The sequence below is a fragment of the Mustela putorius genome, unplaced genomic scaffold (genome assembly GCF_011764305.1).
Source record: "Mustela putorius furo isolate JIRA1106 unplaced genomic scaffold, ASM1176430v1.1 tig00003901_pilon_pilon_pilon, whole genome shotgun sequence".
Taxonomy (NCBI): Eukaryota; Metazoa; Chordata; class Mammalia; order Carnivora; family Mustelidae; genus Mustela; species Mustela putorius.
Genome location: NW_025422049.1, coordinates 13,715,159 through 13,738,867, shown reverse-complemented (window position 1 = coordinate 13,738,867; position 23,709 = coordinate 13,715,159). Strand labels below are relative to the sequence as shown.

Sequence of the window (23,709 nt, the reverse complement as noted above, 5' to 3'; positions counted from 1 at the left end):
CATTTCTCTACACCAACAGCAAGACAGAAGAAAGAGATATTAAGGAGTCAATCCCATTTACAATTGCATCCAAAACCATAAGATACCTAGGAATAAACCTAACCAAAGAGACACAGAATCTATACTCCGAAAACTATAAAGTACTCATGAAAGAAATTGAGGAAGACACAAAGAAATGGAAAAATGTTCCATGCTCCTGGATTGGAAGAATAAATATTGTGAAAATGTCTATGCTACCTAAAGCAATCTACACATTTAATGCAATTCCTATCAAAGTACCATCCATCTTTTTCAAAGAAATGGAACAAATAATTCTAAAATTTATATGGAACCAGAAAAGACCTCGAATAGCCAAAGGGATATTGAAAAAGAAAGCCAACATTGGTGGCATCACAATTCCGGACTTCAAGCTCTATTACAAAGCTGTCATCATCAAGACAGCATGGTACTGGCACAAAAACAGACACATAGATCAATGGAACAGAATAGAGAGCCCAGAAATAGACCCTCAAATCTATGGTCAACTAATCTTCGACAAAGCAGGAAAGAATGTCCAATGGAAAAAAGACAGCCTTTTCAATAAATGGTGCTGGGAAAATTGGACAGCCACATGCAGAAAAATGAAATTGGACCATTTCCTTACACCAGATGAGAAAAATTGAAACTCAGGGAGGCATTGGCATACCTGTTGAATTCCAATCTCTCCTGATCAGCAGAGCTGAGCTTCTGTTTCAAGGCACCCAACTCCTACAGTCCAGCATCCTGACCCCACATCCAGGTTATATTATCACAAAGCTCTGATGCTCTGCCTGGCTGTGGTCAGTTCTTGCTAGTCTCTTCCCACAAAGTATCAAATCCTGTCCCTTAGGCCCACCATTTGCTGGTTCAAGAGGTCTGTTCAGATGAATCACTAATGCTAGACTATGATGTTTCTACCTTCCTGGCTTCAAGTATCCCATGCTTGGAACTTCCTGTTGCTGCTATGCTCCGCAGGAGAAACTTGCTCTCCCCTGCCTAATAAGGATAGTTAGAACCAAGGATGAGGTACCACCCTGCCCTGGTGTTTGTTCCTCATACTCCCTTGGGCCCGTACTGTTATGATCCCATCAGGCTTTATGCTGGAACCCACGGGGAATGAGAAAAGAATACTTTCAGTCTGTGTGGATGAATCTTCTTCAGATAAAGGCCTTCCTTGAGTTTTTAAATTTCACTATCCATTTCTCCACTTAGTAAATCTGTTACGCACCCTGGAAAAGCATTATAGAACCTTCTTTAATTATTTGTCAATGTGGAGAAATAAATTTGCCCAAACTAATAATAATTGTGCATGGTGCTCTTACCTGCAAAATTTGTCAATAAATAAATCAATATGTTAAAACTAGAGTCATTTCCTTTTAGACTTGAACCCATCTGGCGTGGGGGTGGGGGCTTGAAAAAACAAACGTTATGGCCGTTGTAATGATTAATCACATACCTTTTTATTTTTTTTAAAGGTTTTCTTATAGGAGCAAATGTTATTGTTCTGTCTTGTAGTTTCGGACTTGGTGGTGAAAATGAGCTTACCTAATGTGAAAGATACCATCAAATGCTGATGTGCCAGGAAGTCTCACTTTAGATATGAGCATTTAGAAATTGAAAAGAGTGCCAGTTTTGAGGGAGAAAAAAACGAGACAGAAGATCAATAGTGAAGAAAGAGTAAAGCCATCTTTCCGTCTTTGTATGTGATGGAATTAAAGTAACTTCTAACTCTGAGGATTTCTGCGATGTCTCTAACACCATAGAATTTATATAGATGATGAAAGAAGAGAATAAACTTTTATGTTCTGATCTATTAAATTGATCTAGATTTTGTAGATATATATATCAAGGGATCAGGAGAGTGAGGTTCTCAGCTTCTTGATGGGCTTTATTTATGGTTTGAAGTTTATCTTGGTACTGAAGAGAGCTTAAATTCAAAGAATGTAATTAAAAAAAAATCTCTAAATCTTAATGGAGATAAATTGCCTTAGTTTTGTGAAACCCTACTCTCTGAGAGTCAGTAATTTATTGTGAAATGTTGGAACAAAGGTAATTAAAGGTATAAAAGTTAGTGATCAATCATTTAACAAGTGACCAAGTGCCTTTAATGTGCCCAGCAGCGTGCTTGCAATCAGGCTAAATACATTTTGCAGTTTGTTCAGGTGAAACAAAATTGAGGGAGATGTCCCTTTACATCTCCTGTTAAGTATTCTTGGATAGGTGTGTCTTCAAACTTTCTGCTCTAAGTTAGACCTAAAGCGAGGGAATCAAGTCAAGTCTGAAAGTGAGCTAGAAGTTTGCTTAATTAAAAACAACAACAACAACAACACACAAAACATAAGGTTTGGTGTCATGACTTAAAAATTGTCAAGAAAGCCAGGGATAGGAAAAAATAACCAAGCCAGGGCTCAGATATCCTCCTAAATCAGGAAAACCAAGTATCAAGTGATGCTAGAGAGAATGATGGGACTCAATACACTGACATGCCTTCCTTCCTTCCTAAGAAGCCTTCTCTTTCCTGATATCTGACAGCACCTCACATGTAAGGCTGCGCCTACTCCTGTTTCTCGAAACTGTTGGAGTGACCACCACTCAGTTTGAAACAGTTAACAGTCCTCAGCCACTGCTTTATTGCTTTGTTTCCCCCTGTGCTTTGCACATGGTAGACGATCAGATATTTTTTGATGGATGGAAGAGCTCACGTAATGGTTGTTGAGAAAGAATCCAAGACTGGAGGTAAACTGCCCTGTTACATTTACTCCCCCCTAGAAAAAAAAGAAAAAACTCAATTGTATCTTTTGTGTTTCATGTTAGAAATTGTATGCAGTTCATTTTAAACCACCCAAAGAGCTCAGAAAATACAAAGAACAAAGTATAAATCACCTGAAGTCCAGATATTTATGAGGCCCGAGGTCTCTGCGTTTGTCAGATGGGAATAATAATAGTGCTCGAATCATGTGCTTGAGGCCGGGTAAAATAAGGCAGTGCTGGGTACAAATAAAGTGTTGGGTAAATGTTAGTTATAATCCTCATTAGTATCATTGCCATCATCATCAGAATTAACAGTCAAAAGAGGATGGAAAGAACTAAAATTTAGTATTAGAGATGTTTCAGCAGTAGAAAAAAAGTGAAGTTGTGCCTGTCCCTTTGAGATTCATAGGAAGGGAGAAAAAAAACCTATAGAAATAAATATGATATGTGAAGAGTAGATCAGGGAGAACATTTTAGGGGGATTTCACTTTAAGAAAATAGATCATTTCCTGACAGCAAGAATGTAGGGAGTAGTAGGGGGAATTGGGGTTTGGATGAGAGGAGAAGGTCTAGTCCCCAAGGTACCATTCAGCAATAAATTGTATGAATCTGTGCCTTGTTGCTGTAGGGAATGAAACAAGAAAGTATAGTTTCCCTTTCCCCAGCTTTCTCAACTATCTAGAACACTGAAGATAAATTCAGAGAGCCTTGAGTGAAAATATCAACTTCTAAAAGAAAGAAAATGGTGTGTGGGGCAAATAGTACAGATAAGCAAGTGGATGTCTGAACTATGGCTTAATTTAAAATTCTACCATAATGGCTTTTTACCGCAGCAATTAGAACAAAAATAAAGCTGGTAGTTTGAGATAAACAAAGCTGAGTGCTGATGGGGCTCCTAGAGAAACAGAAGCTACTGATAAAAATGGAAGTTCGGCAAGCACTCCAGGGATGAAGGCAGCCAGGGTAGTCAAAGTGATAGGCTGTTACCAGGCCTCTCAGAAGAGCATATTGCCAGGCAAAAGGAATTGCATATGGGCACCATTTCCAAGGATTAATGAGTGAGAGGAAGGATAAGTTATTTTTGATATTTTTGTTTACCTTGTTGAAGAAAGAAAAACGAGCGGCTGGCAAACACAAATCTTGAGAAGTTAATAAATTAGATGCTGAGTCTCATGTTTGAAGATGAGGCTGGATAAACAGGGAGCTAGAAAAGAGCTTTTATTAATTCTAGCTTGGTGAGGGACAAATCAATATGTCTTCTGCGGGTATTTTACAGATACCTTAGGCTCGTACCTCAGTTGGCTGGCTTAGTGGGAGAACAGGGCATTTTGGTTAGCTGGACTTGTTATTGTTTTAAGTGCTATTAACTCATCTATGCAGCAAAGCTTCCTGACATGTGGACACCTCTACAAGCATAATACTTCTCCAGTTTTATTCATGTGTGTGCAATTGTATTAGTGCAAGTCGAGATTATGCACTGTTAAGAAATAGTAGCAACCAAATCTTATTTTTTAAATAGTGAATGATGGCACTCTCCTACACTATCAGAACTGGACCTGTTGGTCTCCTTTTAGTTCCTTGAATGTATCGTGATCTCTCATGCCTCTGAGCCTTCACATGAGCTAGTCCTTCTGCTGGGAGTGCTCTGCCTCCCTCCCTTTTCCTTTGCTTACCCGAGCTTCTATCTAACTTTTAGGTGTCAGTCAAATGGCACTCCCTCAGGAAGTCTTCCCTCATCTAGTTGGCCTTGTAGCATTCTGAACTTGTCTTTTATAGCACTAAATACGAGTGTAGTTCTTCATTCTTTAGTTATTAGTTTGATTCCATCTTTCCTACTAGGCTGGCTTGTGGGGATAATCATCATTCACCCCCTATCCTCCTGGGTTCTAACCAGTTAAACCTGTACACAAAGAATGGAAAACAGTGGTCAATACCCCAGAGATACAGGGAAAATTGTTAGAGGGTACCGACTGGGCTTAAGGCTAAAATGGCCTTTCTCTTCTCTAGCCCCCTGGGTCCTGGAGCTTATATGACCCATCTACCCTTCCTGGTGAGCAGCAGGAAAGAGCAGAGTCTGTTGACACAGGCAAATCCAAAAGTCATGAGGGTGCTTCCTTTCTTACAGTTGAGGCAGGTTATAGAAGAGACAAAGTAAATCCTCTTTCCTGCTTTTGGAGGCAAAGGGACCTCAGCCACTGGGATAACGTGGCTCAGTGAGTGATTGAATCCAACCAATCAGATTAGTCATTCCTCCTCCTGTGGAAGAAGTGAATGTCTTAGTAAAGAGAGACGTTAGTAAAAATAAGAATTAGGGCTGGGGTAGGGGAAAGAAGAAATACATCTTTCTGCACTTCCATCAGACTGTAGGCAACGGAACTTGTCTGCTTTATTTACCCACTGTATCCACTGTGTGTTAAAGAGTAGTTGCAAAGTTTAAAAATAAAAATGAAAATATGTTCTTAGCATGGTATCTGGCACATTGTAAGCATTCAATATAGATTTGTTGAATCATGAATCAGCCTTTACTGGATTACTGACTCATGGCTGAATGGCCAACCAACCTTTGCAAAAGACATGGTTATTTAGTGGAAAATGTGAGACAGGAAATCTGGTTTGCTACTTGGTGTTTGACCTTGATTAAGACACTTAGGATCTCCCTTGAATCTCAATTTTTCTCATATGAAATATAAGGTGGTTGAACAAGCTTAATTGTAATTGGTCCTGTCTAGCTCTAGACTGTGATTCTAAAATGCAAAGTTCAAATGCCCTTTGCTTTAACTAAGCATAAAAAACCTCAGGTCAAAAAGTAAATTCTTCTTCTTAAGAGTTATATAGCTGAAAAGTTTTTTTTTTTAAGATTTATTTATTTATTTGAGAGAGAGAGAGAAAGAGAGAAAGAGTCTAGGAGAGGGGTAGAGGGAAAGGAAGACAGAGAATCCCAAGCAAACCCCCCACTGAGCATGGAGCCCAACATGAGACTTGATCCCACAACCCTGAAATCATGACCTGAGCCCAAATCAAGAGCCAGTCGCTCAGGCAGCTAAGCCACCCAGGTGCCCCGTGACTGAAAAGTTTTCTAAAATCAATCAGAAACGGCAAGTTTTGAAGAGTAAAGTCTAATTAGAAATATAAGAAACTACGGGTGATTCTGAAAAGAACCCAAACAAATGCAAAAACAATATATTTTTTTTAAAAGTAGGCTCTGAGCTCAGTGCAAAGTTCAACATGGGACCTGAACGCACAACCCTGAGATCAAGACCTGAGCTAAGATCAAGAGTTGGGTGCTTAACGGATTGAGCCACCCATGTACCTTGCAAAAACAGTTTCTTTAAAAAGGGCAATTAGAAAGTGTTATTAAATGTAATTAGCAAAATGATTTAATCTCGGGTTTTTGCCTTGTACAATTTAGTAACCAAGGATAAATCTCTGTCAATTATTTCCCCCCCTTCAGTTAAACCACCGAGGTTAAAAGCAGTAAGCTCTAGAGTTATTAAAGGGTTATAGGGAAAGCTATTAGTTATGTGGCTTCTCTTTATTCAATCTGGAACCCAGGTTTACATTTAATATATGTGACTCATCAATTTCTGAATTAAGGTCCTTAATTAATATCTGGCATTTTTCCTTCTATCTGAAAGCTTTACACACAATTGCAGTCTTTTCTTGACTTACCCTTAGTTACGAATAATGATTTTCCATTTTATAATTGTTGAGGCTTCTGTTAGCTGAGATGTTAGTAGTCAGGCAGGACTTTCCTGAAGTTCTGAATTTATGATTATTCACAGAAAAATATTTTGGTTTTTTAATTTTTTATTATTAAACATGTTCTTTTATAAGCCCAAATTAATGCTTTTAGCAAAATATTTTACAGATACTACTATATTTCAGGAATAATGATAGACATGGAAAATACAAAAATGATTAAATCCGTCTTTGGTTTTAAGGAGTTGACAATCTAATGGAGGATAAAGTCATGCAAAAACATAATTCCACTAGAAATAAAAACATTAAGTTCTTGAAGTTGACACGTATACAAGGTGCTATGGGGGTATAGAGAAAGGATTGAATAATTATTTCCCAGGGAGTCATGGGGAAAATGCCATTTGAATAGGTATTAAATAATGCATAGGGAGTGAGTATATTCCTAACAGAGAGAACAGCACATACAGAGTAAAGTAGCTAGTAAAAGGAATTATTTGTTCAGGAAACGTGAGAAGAATAGTTTCTTTGGTATGGAAATATTTACAACAAAATGACAGAAGATTGACATCTGTCATATATAAAGAGCTTTTATAATTCAGTGAGAAAAGATGAACACCTCATTAGAAAAATGGAGAAACATTAATATAAAATATTTCTTGGACACTTAGTATATTTACAAAATATTAACAATGATATACTCCCCGACATCTTGGAGCTTGCCATCTAGTGGGAGACACATGTAAGTAAATATAACAATTACAATTTAGTGTGTTGAGATTATAAACAGAACACAGAAGAGGCATCTAATTCATAGTTGGGGAGCCAGAAGAAGCTTCCTGAAGAAGTCAAACTTCTAAGTTTTAAAGGCAAAAATTGGGTAGTATATAGACAGACACAGAAGTGGGCTGGGGGTAAAGGGGGTGAAGGTGAAGTGTGGCTGCAGCAGAGTATGAAGAGAGAAGTCAGATAATGTAAGTTTTGAAAACTATGTGCATAAGTTTGGGTTTTCTTTTTTTCTTAAAGATTTATTTATTTATTTGAGAGAGAGAGTATGCGTGAGTGGGTGGAGGGGCAAAGGGAGAGAGAATCTCTAGCAGAAGCCACGTTGAGGGCAGAGCCGGACATGGGGCTTGATCTCACGGCCCAAGAGATCATGACCTGGATCAAAACCAAGTGTCTGACACACTCAGCCACCCAGGTGCCCCAGATGTTTGCATTTTCTTCCTTTTTTTTCTTTAAAGATTTTAAAAATAATTTATTTGACAGAGAGAGAGAGGGGGACAAAGCACACAAGCAGGAGGAACGACAGGCAGAGAGAGAGGGAGAAGCCAGCTCCCTGCTGAGCAGGGAGACCCATGTGGGGCTCCATCCCTGGGCCCTGGGATCACAACCCAAACCAAAGGCAGACACCTAACCGACTGAGCCCACCCAGGTGCCCCAATGTGTTTTCTTTCTTTCTTTTTTAAGATTTTATTTATTTATTTGACAGACAGAGATCACAAGCAGGCAGAGATGCAGGCAGAGAGAGAGGAACGGAAGCAGGCTCCCTGCTGAGCAGAAAGCCCGATGTGGGACTCGATCCCAGGACCCTGGGGTCATGACCTGAGCCGAAAACAGAGGATTTAACCCACTGAGCCACTCAGGGTGCCCCAAGTTTGTGTTTTCTTAAGGAATCCATTGAAATGTTCTTAGTAGGAAGGCAATACTTTGATAGATTTGGGCTTTAGCCAATCTGACTGACTATAGTACGGAGAATGGATTGGAGTGGGCAACATGTCCATTTAAGAGGCTTTTTCTGTAACCTAGTAGAAAGATGATGGTGGAATGATAAGGAGGGCATCAGTGGTAATAGAGAAAAGTGGATGGATTTGAAATTTATTTAGAAGGTAGAACTGGTAGAATTTAGTGATTGATATGATGTATCAGGAGTGGTGATAAAAAGAAGTAAGAACAGCTTTGGAAATTAAGATGTTGAATAATGTTCAGGACATGTTGATTTGTAGGTGTCTAAAGGAAATGGAAATTTCTGGAATTTACTTTTATGAGTCTGGAACTCAGGTGGGAGGACTTGTGGAGATAGAGGTATGGGAATCATCAGTCCTGAGTTCATCCGGAGACAGTTGAGTATTGTAAGAAGATAAGAGGGATAAGACAGAACCCTGGGATAGAACTCTGCCACATACAAAGGAAGAAAAATTCTCAACATGAAAAGGAATGGTTGAGAGGGTAAGTAAGAGGAAGGGCAAGATATTGTTGCGTTATGGAAATAAAGGGTGAATAGCATTAAAAAAAAAAAGTAAATGGTTAACTCTATCAAATGTTGCTAAGAGGGATGCCTGGGTAGCTCAGTCAGTTAAGCATCTGACTCTTGATTTCAGCTCAGGTCATGATCTGAGGGTCGTGAGATCGAGTTCTACATTGGGGCTCCATACTCTGCTTATCCTAATTCCTCCCCCTACTTGTTCTCTCTCTCTATTGTAAATAAATAAAATCTTTAAAAAATGTTGCTGAGAGGTTGTATAAGATAGTAGCACTGAAGCGAGTCCTTTAGGTTTAGTAACAAGGAGGTTGACTGTAGTCTTGTGGAGAACAGTTTCAGTGGAGTGTTGGGGGAGGCATTTAATGTGTCCGCCAGTGGGTGGGAAGTGAAATGATCACAGGAATCAGACAAAATAGCATTAACACATCATTCACATAACAAGAAATACAAAGGGTCAAGAAACATAAAGAAATTCTATCTCTTTAGTAAAAACAAAAATAAAAACAAAAAACCCCACACACAAAATAAAATGAGACACTATTTTTGGCCAGTCAAGTTGGCAAAGATAGAAAATTAATATACTGTCATTCACCACTTGGTTGAAGTGTCGCTTGATACAATTTTTGAAGGTCATTTGGAGACATCAGAAATTTTTAAAATGTGAATACCTTTTCAGGTCACAATTCTGTTTCCTCCTTGGTATAGAGAAGGATACATGCTCCTCATCATGCCTTTTCATTCTTGTATTCTCTACTATCACCACATAATAGCTGTTTGGAGTTGAGAACGACAATAATTCCAAAGAGGGAAATTTTTCTCCTGTTGTTACTGCTGGTGTTTTGTATGTTCATATTCGAGTGAATGGTTTATTTGGGGTGTGCTGGGATGCCAGGTGAGATTATTAGGAGTGTTATCTGCTGGAGGACATGCCACCTCAGGCTTTTTAAAATCCAGAGTTAAGAGGGGCGCCTGGCTGGCTCATTTGGTAGAACATGCGACTCTTGATCATGAGTTCAAGTCCCACATTGGGCGTGGAGCCTACTTAATTAAAAAGTAAAATTAAGGGGCGCCTGGGTGGTGCAGTCTGTTAAGCATCTGACTCTTAGTTTCGGTCTCAGGTCGTGATCTCAGGGTCGTGAGGTCAAGTCCCAGATCAAGCTCCACACTCAGCATGGAGTCTGCTTAAGATTCTCTCTCTCTCCCTCTGCACCCCCTTCCCCACACACTCTCTCTCTCAAATAAATAAATAAATAAATAAATCTTTTTAAAAAAAGTAAAAATAATAAAGTACAGAGTAATAATAGAGAAAGAAGGATAAAAGTCATGCAGAGAGGCAGGCCACCCAAATAATTTTCTGCCACAATTTCTAAAGGACTCGGGATGTGTTTCCTGGCAGCAGGAGCAATAAAGGAGAAAGGAAAGCGAACAGTTCTTGAGGAATTTTTTTCTTCCAATTATCCAAATCTCACATAAGTAAAGAGATAAACTAGTTAGCAAGAGGTGTTTGTTGAAGTTAGCCTCACAAAATCAAAATAAAGCCAAAGATAAGCTCCATCAGGACAAGGATTTATGTCTGTTTCACGACTTCATTGTTACCACCTAAAGGAAAGCCTGGAAATAGTAGGTACCCAGTTTATAATGGTTGAAAGTAGAAAGAACACTGAATGGGAAATTTGATAAGCTACAAAACCAGAGGAGTGAAGTGTGGATTGTTGACAGTTTGTTGAAGTTTATCTTTTTCATCTTGCTCTTATTTAACAACAAACACAAAATCTCGAGGCATCTGACTGCGGTTGTTTCTTTGTTTTCTTCTTTCCTTCTTCCAGAATGAGAAAGCATTAACTAGAAATCAAAATGGCTTTGCAGATAGATGGTGATTTTAAACTAATTTTGTCATTTGCTGTTTGGAGAGAGGAGAAGGGAGAACATTATCCAGTCACGAAGCTTGTGTTAACATTAATTGGTGATTATTGCAATGTGCACTGAAGTTTTTACTTTTTCTAAAATGCAACCATCTGATTAGTTAGCTCCATTTGGAGGAGAGGCAGTCACAATTACAGAAATAGGAGAAATGAAAGTGTTTTCAACAAGTTGCCTAATAATACAGTTTCTTAAGGGTTGTTTTTTGTTTTTGTTTTTGTTTAAAAAATATTTTTTTATAGCAAAATTGGATATAGGAGCCCTCCAAGTGTACATGGAGGAAATTACAGTACTTTTTGATTATCTCTTGGCTCTCACCTTTTTCTCCTATACCTCATAATTCTATTTAAATAATAATAGTTTCCATACGAAAACTTTCACTGTTGTAAAGCCAAGAAGACGGGGACTTGATGCAACGGTTAGCAATGCGGTTGTATGATTAACAGCAAAAAGAAAAAAGCTATGCTGACTTTTTGGACTCTGATTGCCAGCATTCTATAGTTCAAACTGTTGACTTCTTGAAATGATTGATGGTTTGAATTTTCTTGATGCTAGACTCTAGTGGTTTTCTGCCTACACCTTTGGCTTCTTTCCTTCTCTCTTGTGTGTAGATTCATCTTATGCTACTACCTAGCCAGTTTTAGAATCTCTTCTCCTCTCACTCTGTGCTCTTTCTTTTGGAGATCTTATTTGAATTGCCACCTTACTCCGATGACCTAAAATTTTATCACTAACACAGGTTATTCTCTTCGAGCTACCTACATAATGTATCTTCTTATTCTAAAGGCAGTCAAACTCACCATGTTCAAAAATAAGATTAAAATTTACCTCTCCAAATCATGGTCTCTACCAAACATGTCAAGCCAAAGTCATCTCTGATACCTGTCTCCTCTCCTTTCCTTGCCCCATCCAATCTGTCACCAACTCTCCCCATTTCTTCTCTTACTATCTCTCAGCTCTGTTTCTCTTTGGCCCTACCACCAGTAGTCTAGTGCAGTTTACACTCACTCACCTTCAAAGCCTTCTAAATTATCTTCCTGCATCCACCTTTGCCCCATTTCAATCCGTTTTCTGCAGTGCAGCCATTTCAAAATACAGATATGAACATGTAAGTCTCTGATCTTGAGAAAAGTTTAGAAGTTTTAACAAGACCTAGAAAGCTTTGAATGATCTGAACTGTTCTCACCCTCTTCAGTGTCCTCTCACCTGGCGCTTGCTTTAGCTCTTTGTGCCCCAACTGCACTGGCCTTCCTTTAAGAGACCTGCCTGGTCTCTCTATGCTACATCCTGCCACAGGACCTTTGAACATGCTTTTGTCTTGGCTAGGAATGCACTTGCTTCATTTTGTCTGGTCAGCTCACACTTATCATTCACATCCAAACTTATTTTTCTTTAAGAAAGATATTTATGACTTCCTTGACTTGTCAGTTCTCCGTAGCTTACATTGTCCTATTCCACTGTGTGTCTCTTTATTATGCTTGTCACATGGGTGTGTGGCTGGGGAGGGTGGGAGCTCCCAGCTGGCCAGGACAGTGGCAGGGTGGAAGGTGCTGTCATCTGGATGGGGGGGCAAGCTTTTGCTTTTCCTTTGTGTCCTCACACGTTGTCTCTGGGAAGGAATTCCCTCGGCTTTAGGAAGCACCAGGCTGCTGCTTTTACTTATGATTCAACCCCATTTTGTACTTACTGTTCCTTGACTATGTTCTATACTTTTCCAACTTGATGCTTACTCTGCAGGGTAGAGCCACCTCTTCCTTTTCCATCTGTAAAGATGCTACTTTCTCAATAATAATAATAATAATAATAATAATCAGAATGTTTTGCTAGTCACTTACTTTGTGCAAGGCTACCTCTATTTTGCCACTCAATTCTCACAACAATCCTGTTTTGTACATGCTAGTATTAACTCCATTTTACAGATGAGGTAACTGAGGCTCCAAGAGGCTAAGCAACAGCATCCACCACAAAGTGTGGAACTGTAGGAGCTAGAGTTTGTGCGGAGACACCTGACAAAACTGGTTTCTCATGATATTTTCTACTTGGTGAAAAGACACCTCAGTCATAAAGGCTTTTTTGATGCACTCAACAAGATGTGATCTCTTTTTGCAACTTTCTCTGCCTTGTGTGTATACTTCTTTTATGGTGATTATCATATTCTGTGCTTTATTATGAATATGTGTATTCCCATGAAGCAGATAATAAGGCCTTTGAGGACAAAGACTATATCTACTCACCATGCTCTACCCTTGAAAGACTTTAGGATAAAAAGTTAGTCAACCTCTATTATGTAAGAAGGTTGAACCAATCAGTAGTTGCAAATTTTTTAAATAAAGATTTTATTTATTTATTTATTTGAGAGAGAGAGCATGAGCAGGGTAAGGGAGAGGGTGAGGGAGAAGCAGACTCCCCGCTGAACAGGGTGCCCGATGCAGGCTCCATCCCAGGAACCTGGAATCATGACCTGAGCTGAAGAGGGTTATGACCTGAGCTGAAGGCAGACACTTAACTGACTGAGCCATCCAGGTGGCCCAGTAGTTGCAAATTCAAATGAGTATAGGGTTAAGAATGTAACAAATGACTGAGATGGCCCATTTGGCTTTGATATGCTGAAGAACACAGCCCTATCTGGAGGGAATAGCAGCTGTTTGGTTCCTCTTGATTGTGATCACACTGAATTGTGTGTTGCCTTGTGTTGCCAGTTCTTTTGATTTTTCAAGAGAATTCAGAAATCTGGATTTTTCTTTTTTCTTTTTCTTTTTTAAAAGGTTTTATTTTTAAGTAATCTCCACACCCATCGTGGGGCTTGAACTCACAACCCCAAGATCAAGAGTCACATGTTTCACCAACTGAGCCAGCCAGGTGCCCTAGAAATCAGGATTTTTAGATAAATAAAGTGATATCTCCTGCTTTTTAAGTGTTGGGAAAATTAAAACATAGACTAGACTGATACAGGGTAGCTCAAGGCCAATGACTTGTAGATAATGTTTCTGCTCTTCCTTTGAGCTCTTTTTTTTTTTAAGATTTTATTTATTTATCTGACAGAGAAGGAGAGAGCACAAGCAGGGGGAGCACCAGACAGAGGAAGAGAGAGAAGTGGGCTCCTAGCTAAGCAAGGAGCCCAACACGGGACTTGATCCCAGGACCCTGGGATCATGACCTAAGCCAAAGGCAGCCTCCTAACCAACTGAGATACCAAGGCATCCCTCTCTTCAAGCTCTTATTGTATACAATAATGATTCTATGTAAATGAATATTCTAATACTATCAAATGTCTTCTAGAAATCATTGCTATTGTGAGAAGTATCTTCTACAATGTTTGAGAGTAGGAAGAAAGAGAGAGAAGAAATATCAAACCCCCAAGGTTTCACTAATGTTTTGGAAGAACATACATATATTTGAAAGAACAGTATCTGAGTGCCCGTTCTATAATTATCTGTGTGTGTATTTATAAGCATAGATGAGATGTAATTTGCATATGTATCATTGAATATGCATATATTTATTTTATATACAGAATCTACAGATTTACATTACATTTTACATTTATGCAAATTTACACTTGGATTTACCAAATATGTAGATTCATGTTAGAGATTTTTGAAAAATTAAAAAAGGCTCAGATTCAATTTTAGCTGAAAAGGGTTGAAAACTGGACAGTGATCTCATCGCTTTGATAATCCAATTCCCTAAACTAGCCAGACCTTGGAAAATGAGCAGCTTAACCATGCTTGTGCCTGTGCTAGAATTTGAAATGACTGTTTAATCTGTTTTGGTCCTAACTTGTATAGTAAGAATATTTTTGAGAAGCTACATGTTGATGGGAATGAAAATGAACTAGATCAGTCACCTTCAGTACATGCAAACTAGAAACTCTTTTCAAGTTAAGCTCTATTGCAAGAGTTGAGTTTCTCTGGTCACCAGAGTCTTATACTGAAAAACAGTCTAGATCAACATCTAAAAATAGGTATAAAAAGCCTATTGTGGACGTGGCCCAGCATGAAATACTGTGGGAATATTGAAGAAAGGTAACATGTTCAAGGAGTCGAAGTTTGGTCAGTCTTGAGCAAGAATGTAAATATTTGGCACTATTTTGTTAGGTTTTAGTGATTTCCTTCCTGGATTGGTTTTAGAAATAGGCTAGACATTAATCAAGAAGATGCTCAGTTTCTTTCCAATTTGTTGATGCTTTATGTTACAATTTCTTTGGGGGTAAGAGTATTGTCTTAAAAGCACATAACTTCAAACTTCCTTCTTTTAGAGTTTCTTCTAGGTTGCAGGTTGCATTTTTAGCACAAAAGTAAATAGAGTTGGTTATATATTAGCCGGAGGAATGACTACAGGAAAAGAACATAATATAATCCCCTTGACGTTCTGTAGATTAGAGAATGTTGGAGCTGGAAAGGACTTTAGCAGTTCCTTAGCAGTTGTCTTACCCTCTTGGGGAGTTAGATTAGATATCTCCAAGACCCTTCATAGCTCATTTGTCAAATGGGGCAGCGGAGGCCCAGGGTCAGAGTTTATATTTACTGTGGATCAATCTTTCAGGGGAAAGGGAGTTGACTCTTAAAATACCAAAATGAGTTCATCTGAACCCATGAAAAATTTGCAACAATTTATGTGGTATTCCAAATAAATGGGGCAGAATAGGTCTAGTATTTGAGATTCTAGAAATAAAAATTTTCTAGCACATCTCTTTCTTTAATCATAAATTCTAACATATCTTGTGCATCTCTATAGAAAGAAGCAAACCAATTAAACAGAAGCGCCTAGCTCAGTGCTAAGTTCATTGCAGGCTTTCAATCCATATGTGTTCAGTGACCAGAGGCAGTGACGCTCACCATAGATTTCTATTTAGTTTTTCATGTTTCTAATCTAGATGTCTCACTACTAGCAGTGGAAGTAACTTCGTGATATTCAGAGTATATTTTCTTTGACCTAGGGCTATAACTCTTTTTTGAGGCACAAACTAATTGAACAATTCATTTTGGTATTTTTTTAAATCATGAAACTGCGGCAAAAGGGATATCTGACTGCTATATAATTTTGTCAGATATATGAAGAGAAAAAGCAATTATTTGCCTGGATTTTATGTCCTATTAAAATTAAATAAATGCATAAAATACATAAATAAAACCTCATTGAATGTTGGAATGTCAGGGAAGAGAATGAAATTTGTGTCTATTATTCTCATTTGTTCAGCACAGCTGAGAATAGGAAACTGGTGCTATTAAGTTTTAATCTTTCTCCTTTCACATCAGAACACTCATATATATGATTTTTTAAAAATTCAGTGGGGAAACTGTATGTACTTTAATATTAATTGCTACTAAATTGATAGTATTTCATATGAGCCATTTAAAAATTATGAACTTTGCTTTTATGTTCATCTTTCCCATAACTGCCGGGATAATCTCTTACCAATAGTATTTTCATTATATTCGTCTCTTACTCAAAAACCTATAGAGAATGCCTATAGCTTTAGTGTTGTAAGTAGGAGTTGTGGAGACAGAAGTTCTGGGTCTGATTCTCTACTTTTTGCTGGCCGTGTGGCTTTGGGAATGCCATTTTTTCCCTCTGAGGCTCAGTTTTCTTATAAACAAAGTGGGGAAATATTTACAAACGATAATATTGTTGTGAGGGATACGTGAGAAAATGTTTGAAGCTCTTCGCAGAGCACCTAGCCTGAGGTAAGCCCTGGTGTATACTAGGTATTCAGTAACTATTGATTTAATTAGCTCATAGCTATCTAATGCTTAGAAGATAACCTGCAAATTTTTCACCCTACCCTGTAAGAACTGGCTCCCATATTTATCCCAGGCACCAACACTCTTAGTTTGTTATGGCTTAGTTAGGATAGGTCCCTTTGTTTTGGCCAGACTGATTTCCTTTCTGCCCTTATACACTACTCAGCTTCTCGGTCCCATGCTTGCACTGTTTTCATTACCCCACAGAAAGTGCCCTTCACTCTTCAATGCCACCGTATTTCAATTACTTTTGTAATCTTGCACGAAACTCACCTTTTCCAGGAAATTGCCTAATTAACCCCATTTGACTTAGGTCTCACCATTATTCTGGTTCATCTCAGCACTCACGTAATCAGTCTGTATAATCCTCTGCACCTGCAAGCATACAGTTTTGCCTTGTTCTTAATTCATTTTCTGTGTATTTTGCTCCTTCTCCAGCCAGTTTGAAAGCTCTTCAGTGGCAATAAGGAATGCATCTCCTATTTTGTTTGCAACAACACCCTTTCCCATATTACCCTTGGCCTCTAGTTTCAAGAAAGTTGCAAATTTTGCTGAATAAATGAATCAGTGGTATTTCATGAAATTGCATTTTGCAGCTATGGAAAGCCAAACATCAAGTGGATGCAATTTCATGCTTATGATCTAAAGCAGCCAACCGGGTGTTCTGACAATGAACAGATATTTGTGATTATTTTTATATTTTCTGCAATGAGGTAGAAAGAGCACACTTCATTATGTGACTGCAGGACAGTGGTTAGCCTAGCATATGACATCACAAAATGTTCTACGGAATGAGTCTACAGAATGAGTCTACAATTTAAAATAATGATATAGCTGTGTGACTTTGGGCGATTAACCATTCAGGTGCTTTGTAAAAGCATCTGTAAAATAAATGAGGGGTTAGATTCTGTTATCTCTGTCTGCTCTCAGTTCTATCATTTTCAGGTTTTTAAATCATATACTATGGCCTCAGTTGGTAGTGTGGCAGTGTGTATATGATGTGAATGGTTACTAAGTGATATCTATCTCAGTGGTCATCGACTGGTGCCCTTTGAGGGTGCCAAGTATATATTAAATATATATCGCTTTTGTCTTGGGCAGATGACATTTGTGATCTATTTCCTAAGAAACCACATGGTCCTAGGGCTAAGATAAACAAGATTCAGTATTTTCTAGCAGGCTATGGACTCTGAAAAACAATCTGAGGGGTTTGAAGGGGCGGGGGGTGGGAGGTCGGGGTACCAGGTGGTGGGTATTATAGAGGGCATGGATTGTATGGAGCACTGGGTGTGGTGAAAAAATAATGAATACTGTTTTTCTGAAAATAAATAAATTAATTTAATTAAAAAAGAAGAAGAAGAAGAAGAAAAAAAGAATGAAGAGGGAAAGAGAACCAGAAGAGGTTTTAATTCAAGAATAGATGGAGGCTGGGATGCCTGGGTGGCTCAGTTGGTTAAGCAGCTGCCTTCGGCTCAGGTCATGATCCCAGCGTCCTGGGATCGAGTCCCACATCGGGCTCCTTGCTCCACAGGGAGCCTGCTTCTCCCTCTGACTCTTCCTTCCACTCTGTCTACCTGTGCTCGCTCTCACTCACTCTCTCTCTGACAAATAAATAAATAAAATCTTAAAAAAAAAAAAAAAAAAAAAGAATAGATGGAGGCTTAGGGAAAACAGGGTCAGAATTTGCTTTACCAATAAGGAGAAGTTATCTTTCCCCATTCTCTCGCTCCCATTCACTCACTACACCCCAGAGAACCACCCTCCCCAAGGAAGAATTTACCATTCACTAGAATTCAAAATATCCTAAAAATTCCTATTTTTTAAAAGATTTTATTTATTTATTTCTTTGACAGAGAAAGATCACAAGTAGGCAGAGAGAGAGAGAGAGAGTGAGAGAGAGGAGGAAGCAGGCTCCCTGCTGAGCAGAGAACCCGATGTGGGTGGGGCTCAATCCCAGGACCCTGAGATCATGACCTGAGCCACCCAGGAGCCCCAAATTCCTATTTTTAAGCACATAATCTTTTTTTAAACATGTAAAGGGGTGTCTGGGTGGCTCAGTGAATTAAGTGTCTGCCTTTGGCTCATGTCATGATTCTGGAGTCCCAGGATTGAGTCCCATGTCTGGCTCCCTGCTCAGTGGGGAGCCTGCTTCTCCTTCTGTCCTTCCCCCTGCTCGTGATCTCTCTCTCTCTCTCTCTCTCTCATCTCTCTCAAATAAATAAATACAATCTTTTCTTAAAAAAGAGAAAGCATGTAAAAATTTTATTAACACAGGAAAGTACTGAAGAACATGTAAATTTATCCCAATGAATATAAATCCTTTGCAAAACTGCCAGTGCCCTAGGTTAAGGAGATTAAAGAACCAGAAGAGAATTGTGAGGAATTTATTCCCCAACACCAACCCAGAACTAAAAGATAGGTTATATTGACCAGCCTAGTTTCATTAAAACATTTGTTTCTAATGACTGAGTGAAAATTACTTATTTGAAAACATTGTCTTTCAAACCATGCACTTTAAAAAAAAAAACAAACAAGAAGTCTATGTAATTACAAAATTATGTTTTTCCCGAAAATAGATATCATTTCAATGAGTAATGAGTAAACAGAGAATATATATTGAATAAGAGTAAACCTTCCATAATGAGAATCAGTTTTGGAGTTTTGTCATGTTACAATAACCTGACCTGGCTTCTCAGAGCTTGGCCGTTTATGCAGCACACCAAGCATCTAGTTCTTCAAGATATGATATGAATGATCTAAATGGATTATATTTATGTATCCCTCACACATAAAATAATCACAGAGACATGTTGTTGTACCCACATGACTTGACAAATGGGGCCCAAAGGAAACTGAGAAGCAACCTGAGAAATTTGTCTAAGGGTGTTTTACAGCATCAAAGGGGCTACATAAGCCTTCTACCAAGACTGGAAAAAAAAAGAACAAGTCACTGTGAGGTCAAGAGTATGTATAGTGAGAGGGAAGCTGGAAGGTAAAGGGTTGCTGGAAGCATAAGGGATAGAGGTCAGATAATAGGATATTGGAGTTAAGGATTTCTGATGCAGAGCAGTTCTGGTGATGGCAAGGTCTAGAGGGGCTTCCACGGCTGTGAGTGGGTAGAGAGAAGTGAAGGTCAATGTCACAGGTGTTGAGGTTAAGACTTATACATGTAGGGTGTTAGTGGACTGACTGTCCATAGGGATCTTTATTTAAGTATCTTTTATTAAGTATCTTTTCAGAAACAGAAGAGATACATTTAGGCAAGGGGGGGTTGGTTCTCTGGTAGCTAATGATAAGGGAATTATCTTTAGGAAGCCTTCCTTTCCTCATTTTTCTATCATTTTTTGGAGTAAGAATAGGCTTCCAGTTATAGATGAAAATAAAATAGACTCAGAAATTCAATAATTTGTCTGCTGTCATAGAGCTAGTGAGTGGTAAAGCTAGGATTCAAAACAAGCTCTGTCATAGTTGTAGTTCTGCTACGGCTGTGTAAGTTGACTACAGCCCATCCTTCTGGCTGATCGTGACAGAAAAATATGGAAAAATACAAAACCTGCTATTTGAGGACTCTAAAAAGTTAATAGAAGCCGTAAGGTTATGGAGTGGGGTCAAAACTTGGAGAAGTGACCTGCATGGGGGTGAGTTTCCATTTTTTCCCCTGGTGCTCCTTTGTGCCTAGAGTGGATCGCAGTAACGTAGTGGTGTTGGAAATAAAACTCTGATAGAGAGATCATGAACTTTCTGGCCGGAAGAACAAAGGATAGGAGCACCACAAATCTGGATAGTGTGGGAGGAATCACAGTAGGAGAGAGCTGGAGAAGAGGCCTCTTAATTGTGTATAAGTCTCAGCCAGACTCCTGAGCATAGGATGGACCATAATTAGCCGAGCAAAGGCTTTGAGGATTGGAGTGAGATTACAATCATCCACACAAGTCTCACATCAACCCTGAACAATATACCTGCATAGTACAAATCCAAATAAGCAGAGCACCTTCTTAAAGAAAGAAAACAAGATTTAATTTTTGACAACTTTATTGAGGTATTCTTTACATACGTACGATTTATCTGTTTTAAGTTTAAAATTCAGTGATTTTTTTTTAATTGAAATTAAGGACCATTTCTATCACCCCAGTAAGATGTCTTGTTTCTGTTTACTGTTAAACTCTGTTCTCAACTCCAGCCCCTGAAAACCACTAATCTATTTTTTTTTTTTTTTGGTCTCTGTAGGTTTCCATTTTCTGGACATTTCATATAAATGGAATCATACAATATGTGGTCTTTTGCATCTGGCTATTTTCACTTAACATGTTTTTGATGTCCATCCATATTATAGCATGTATGCATATTTTGTTTCTTTTTTAAGGATGAAAAGAATTCATTGTATGGTTATTCCACATTCAAAACTAAGATTTGAGCTACTACCCATGTAAGGCAAGACAGAATATATGGTCTAAACCTAACAGGGTGATTACCCAAGAAAACAAAACAAAACAAAACAAAAGTTAACATTCTCCAAAAAGCCCAGAAGTCTCAGGACTTTGAGTCTAAACAACTTAATAGTCAAAATATCTGAGTGACTATGTATACTAGATGTATTAAGAGCCTGGAAAATATGACCAATCCTCAAAGGAAAAGACAATCAGCAAATGCAAACCTTGAGAAAACCCAGATGTTGGAATTATCAGACAAAGTATTTAAAACATCAGTTATACCTCGGCTCCATGAAGTTAAGGAAAAAACACTTGAATGGATAGATATTCTCAGCAGAGAAATAAAACATACATAAAAAAGAATCATAATGGAAATTTAGAACTAAAAACTACAACATTTGAAATGAAAAAATTACCATCTGGACTCAATAGTAGACTAGAGATGACAGAGGATAGAACTAGTAACTAGAAAAATAGGTCAATAAAAGAAATACTGTATGATTTCATTTATGGTTTTTTTTTTTTTTTAAGATTTTACTTATGCGGCCCCTGGGTGGCTCAGTCGGTTAAGTGCCTGCCTTCTGTGTAGGTCATGATCCTGGAGTCCCAGGATCCAGCATGGCATTGGTGTCCCAGTTCAGCAGGGAGTCTGCTTCTCCCGCTGTCCCTCACCCCACTCGTGCTCTCTCTCGCTCTCTCTCTCTCTCAAAAAAATAAATAAAAAACATCTTTTTAAAAAGTGGTAAAATACTGACACTAAACAGATTGCGAAAGTTTAGTGTATATATTGTAATTTCTACTGAAGTTATGAAAAATATAATTCAAGGGAAAACAGCAAACAAGCGAATATATTAACGGAAATAGAATAGTAAGAAAAATGTCCAGCCAATTTAAAAGAAAGCAGGAAAGGGGTTAGACAAGGGTATAGACAGTGGGGACAAGCAACAACAAATACTGTCATAGATCTAAGTCCAATCATGACAACAATTACATGGAGTGTTAAAACTCTAAACACAAATTAAAAGGCAGAAATTGAAATTAAATTATAAAAGACCCAATTACATGCTGTCTGTAAGAAATATACTTTAAATATAAAGGCATATATAGGCTAAAAGTAAAATGATGGAGCCATCTGACTGTGAGACAGCAGCAGCTGGAGCCACGTGATCCTGTGCTGGGGACCAGGCCGAGACCTGGCAATGGAGCCTTGCCAGGCCCTGTGCCCTTTGCCGCTGTGCTTCTCGCCCTGTGCTTTCAGTGGAGGTACTGTATTGGTAATCGCAGGAGGAGATTTTTCAGTTGTTGCTTCTGACACTTGATTGAGTGATGGGCTTTTAATTTGCACCTGGGATGGCCCCAGGTATTACAAATTAGCAGACAAAACAGTCCCTGGATGCAGCGGTTTTCATGGAGACTGTCTTACCTTGACCAAGATTACTGAAGCAAGACTAAAGACATGTAAGCATTCTAATAACAAGACCAGGACTACAGGGGCAGTTGCTGCAATGCTGTCCACCACCCTCCATTCAAGACCATTCTTTCTATATTATGTTTACTACATCATATGGGAACTGGATGAAGAAGGGAAAGGAGCTGTGTACGACTTTGACCTGGTCTGATTCTACCACTGAGACTCTTTCAAGGCTGGAGGCTCAGCAAATGCCATGCTACAGCCCCTGCTTGACCACCAGGTTGGTTTTAAGAGCAGGCAGAATATGGACCATGTCCCACTGTCCTTGGACAGAGTCACGCATCTTGTGAAAGATGTCTTCACTTCTGTGGTGGAGAGGGATGGTTTTACTGGGGATGCGCTCATATCTGCATCATGACTACGGAGGGCAGCAGGGAGGGGACTGTTCCCCTGTGGAAGGATTGAGCTGCGTGTTATTATCATTAATCACTTTAAAACTGGTTAGTTTTGGGGCGCCTGGGTGGCTCAGTGGGTTAAGCCTCTGCCTTCAGCTCAGGTCATGATGATCCCAAGGTCCTGGGACCAAGCCCTGCATCAGACTCTGCTCAGTGGAGAGCCTGCTTCCCCTCTCTCTCTGCCTCCCTCTCTGCCTACTTGTGATCTCTCTCTGTCAAATAAATAAATACAATCTTTTAAAAAAACTGGTTAATTTTGTATCTTGGAACTATCCAACTCATTTCTTTTATTAAAAAGTAAAGCCTGAAGTAATAAATAAAGTAAAATGATGAAAAAAAAGATACAGTGCAAATAATAATTGAAAAAATGCCGTGGTGGCTATGTTAATATCAGACAAAGGAAACTTCAGAGCAATACCTATTACCAGGAATGAAGAAGGAGCTAATTATGAAAGAATTAGTTCACCAAGACATAACACTCCTAAATGCATATGCAGCTTACAACAGATCTTCAAAAGACACCTGATAGAAAGTAATATAAATGAAAGAGGAAATAGACAAATACACAAATGTATATGGTGACTTTGATACAGGTATTTCAGTAATTGATAGAAGAATTAGAACGGAGATGAATATGAATATAGAAAGCCGAAACGATACTGTCCCCAGCTTGAATTAATTTTATCAAGTACCCATGGGACATATTCTGGGCCGGAAACAAACCTTAAAATCGTTAATGGAAGTCGTACAAAGTACTTTTGCTGACCATAATGATATTAAACTAGATAGTAATAACAGAGACAAAATAATATATTGAAAATCCTCTAATATTTGGAAAAAATTACTAAATAACCAGTGAATTATTAGTAAAGACCAAGGGAAATTAGAACATATTTTAACTGAAATTAAATGTAAATTGTAACATTTGTGAGACTCATCTAATGTAGTTGTTCAAGGGAAGTGTGTGGCACTAAATGCATGTTTTAGAATAGAAAAAGGTTTCAAAGTGGGGGTCTAAGCA

General features: G+C 38.6%; 1 pseudogene; it reads left to right on the top strand.

Annotated features, from left to right (window-relative positions):
• Nucleotides 1–16,300: 16,300 nt before the first annotated feature.
• On the top strand, nucleotides 16,301–22,698 carry LOC101673913 (annotated as a pseudogene).
• Nucleotides 22,699–23,709: the final 1,011 nt, after the last annotated feature.